A 4,114-nucleotide genomic window follows, 5' to 3' on the forward strand; every position below is an offset into this window, starting at 1 on the left:
AACAGTAATATTAAATATTACAATCCTACCTTGTTTTGGTTTAAATCATTGTACCTCAAAATCTTGTTCTACAACTTTTCCATTCATCCTGCTTTCTCCCATGTCTTTCACATACATTTTAAGCAGAAACTTCCATTACACTGTCCATGAAACACTCATTATTAACTTTTTTCCAGCTAAAGTCTTCTAACATGTTGTTTTATATGGTTGGTTTGTTCTTCTTAGCATTTTGAATGGCTTCCCATTGCTCATAAATTCAAAATCCTCAGATGGCCTGTAACCCCTTGCTCAGTCTGGCCCCTACCTTCCCCTTCAACCTCATTGCACATCACCTGCCCCTGGCACACAGAGTTCTTACCACACTCACCTGTGCTCTGTTCAGCGAGCACACCAGGCGCCATCCTGCTGCCTGCATGCAATCACTCTGCCTGGCTATCTTCACCCAACCTCTCCTCCCTTTTTCAAGCTCACTCCTTCCTGCTCATCCTTCAGGTCTCTTTGAAAGTGCCACTTTCTGCAGGAGGCTTGCTCTGACCATCTTACACCTCAGAGCCCCATGAGGTTTTCTTCAGTGCACTTTATCACAACTGCAGTTACACGTGTAGTTCTCTAAGTGTGTGTTTAATGCTTGTGGCATTGAAGTCTTCCTTTCTCTCTCCACCCTCACCACCTTAGCAGTCTCATCCATCCCAGGGCTTTAAATATTGTCAACAAGCTGACCATTCCCAAATACATGTGTCCAATCCAGACTTCTCTCTCAAACTCCAGATTCATGCGTCTAATTTCCTGATTAACAGTTGACCTAAATAGACTTACAGACACACCAAACAACACATGTCCACCTCTGAACTCCTACTCTTCTCCCAAAACCACTTTGTGTTTCCTCAAATGGCCAGCCCAGCTCCTGCCTTGGGGTCTTTGCACTGACTGAGCTTTCATCTTGGAATGCTCTTCACCCAGCTATCCCCATGAATAATCCCTCACTGCCTTCAAAGCTTTTCTTTCTTTCTTTTTCCATAGCACCTATAATGTTCTAACATCCTGTATAATCCAGTTATTTTTTACATCTATTATTTATTGTCCATACCCCCCCAACACACACACAGAGTGTCAGCTTTATGAGGTTAGGGACTTTGTTCATGGATATATCCCAAGTAGTTGAAATATAATGGGTTCTCAACTAATTGTGAGATGAATGTAGGGGAACTCCTATACAAACTGCAGTGTGCAAGTGTTTACAAGGTTATTTTAAGGATAAATGAAATAGTGTCTGTGAAAGTTCTTTGTAGGCTAAAGTCCCCTTTGATGAATCTTTACTCCTTCCACAAAAGTCACCAATACATCAATGGTGCATTTGTTTTCATTTAATCTATGTACATATATGCATAAAATATAGTATTATTTAATATAAGCTTTTCTGATGGTGAATAGCATCATAATATTGAAAAACAAAAACCCTTGCAACCTGTAAAGTTCTATATGTGTGTGAGATTATTGTTACTTGGGAGTAGGGATTAAGGGACTCTCAAAACAAGTGATGAATTAGATTTTTGCAGTAACCCTGTACCTTAACTCCAGCATGACCCTTAAATATGTCTCTTCTGAAAAGAAAGTATGCTAGAAAAATAGGAACAAATGCAATTTCCTTGAGGTTGAGACAAAGATTGAGGAGATAAAGTTCACTTTTCTAAGAGATAGTTTATTTGGTTTGCCATTCCCCATGTGTTCTGAGGGATTCTGAAAAAAATGCTGAGAGTTCTAGACTCAAAAAAAGTGCAAAAGAGGTTATTTTCTCAATCTTCTAAATGTTTAATTCTTACATCTACTTCTAATTTCTGACTTCAAAGTTGATGTAAATTAAAATTTATTGCTACTTGTTTCTAAAACATTTGACTATTTTTAGACCACTTAACTTGCTGAGTATTTCATCTTTATTGTCCACATATAATAACAATACAGCACTAACTTCAACATTTTCTTGAATGAAAAACATTAATTTGATCCTTTGAAATGTTTTTCCCTACTGAATGCTGCTTATTTACCTTAAAAGTAGATGATTCCACTTTCTCTTTCACAGACTTTGTCTTATTGTTTGTTTTTATACCTTTGCCAATTTTCATATAATTTTTGCAGTCTCCATCAAGATTTTTTAATTAATTATGATTTCTAAACAAGTTAAGATAGATATATAATAGTTTCATTGTAGTTTAACCCAATAAATCCAGCAAGTAAAATTGAAAGTTTAAGTCAGTGAAGCCAATCTGGGTTATCATTGTGAATTACGCTATCTAAAGTAAACCATTATGATATAGTTTATTACAAAGTACATTTAACACATTAATTATTAACCCACAGTCCAAAGCTTTTACAAAAAGCCTGTCCTTAATTGCTTTGTTTTCTCAAGTAGTTAGACTCTACAATTTTGTAAGCTTAGTATTTGGCGCCTTGATCAAATTCCCAAAGTTCTGTAATGTCTCTTTTTATTGCCAGTAAATCCAGATGGAAGCGGCTTTTAGTGTTGTTATTAAGTGTGAGTTTATTAATGTTATTTATTAAGCCCACACTGCACATTGCCCATATAAGAACTTTCATAATCATACTTGATAAACGAACCATACAAGTTCAAAAGGTTTAAGAACAACATGAAGACTCTAGTATATAAACTGAAACACTTTGTTGGTACTTAAAAAGCATCTTGGACACAGTGTTCTGACTCATTAATTACATATTAGAGCAGAGCCTCTCATCAATAAAGTTTTTAAACTATAAGCACAAGTTCCCAAAATGGACTTTAAAATTAGGGGAGGAGGAGAGAAATAAAGCCAGTCAGAAAATATTAGCTCCTCACGTGGGAGGACGGGTGAGGGAAGGATTGGGCCCTGCATCAGAAGGCAAAAGTAAGCTGAGCTGCAGGAATCATCTGCTGTTATAGAACATTCCTACACAAGAAGATCAACAGAAAATTAACAGAGCCGACTCCTACAGAATTGCCCAGATAATAACTTTCACAGAGGCAGGTATATATTCTCCAACTATCGATAAAGACCCAGAAAAACTCACTCTAATCACTTTTCTAAAAATTAACTTACATGCTAAGAAAAAAATAAAATCATCAGTAGATAGAGCACTTAAAATGTTTGTATGTCCCCCAACTTTTCCTGATATTATTTCCTTGAATAATGAACAAGTTGTTCATTAAAAAAAGAAAAAATCAAGTTGTTCATTTAAAAAGCTAAAATCAAACCTGTCTGGGGCTCTGTCTGATGGGCAGTGGGATTGGAGATAAGCCTCATCATTCTCTCATCCCCCAGAATGTATAGACTGTGAGCTCAGTGGAAAGCAGGATAGTGTGGATGGAGGATCAGGGAGGCACAGGAGTCAGGCTAAGTTCCAGCCTTAGGGCAGGGGCTAGAGAAGAGGGTGGTTTTTAGAACAGCATGTGAAGAGCGGCAGGATAGTCCTCAACCTGCACCCCACCCTTTCCCCTGGGTCCAAAGCCAAAACCACAGATATAAGAACCTGTGATGAAGAGTATATACATAGAACAAAGCCCCGCATTGTTAAAGTCTCTGTAAGAGACAGCAAACAAGCAGAATGTGTTTCATTGCCTAGAACCAGGGATGACACAGATGAGAGGGAGGTATAAGGAGCTAGCATGGGTGCGTGGCTATGGCAACATCTCAAGTGGTGGCGGTGTCACCGTTCCTTCCCAGATCTAGGAGCACCATCTGGGAGCAGAAAAAGGTGATGTCACAGTACCGGAGTTCAGGAGATCCACTTCCTTCACCCCAAGCCCACCCGAGGACTTCCTATAATCATCAGAAATGAGTTGGAGCAGGAGTGGAAGTGTTGAACAGAAATTTACTTTTTGACTCTTCTTGGGACCCTATTACACACCCTTGACTGTGTGACCCAGGACATTCACACTGCATCCTCTCCTTTGCCTCTGGAACATGTAACATCCTTTAGGTGCACCTAACTGAGCATTCAACCCAAAATGTGGAGACCAAACAGAATCTCCAGTTAAACCAACACACAGCTCCCAGAAGTTCCATGCTCCAGGGGTGAGAAAAAGATCAGTGAACGGAGTAAAGTATTCCACTCCAAATATCTT

The sequence above is a fragment of the Phocoena sinus genome, chromosome 1, assembly GCF_008692025.1.
Source record: "Phocoena sinus isolate mPhoSin1 chromosome 1, mPhoSin1.pri, whole genome shotgun sequence".
In the NCBI taxonomy this organism is placed as follows: domain Eukaryota; kingdom Metazoa; phylum Chordata; class Mammalia; order Artiodactyla; family Phocoenidae; genus Phocoena; species Phocoena sinus.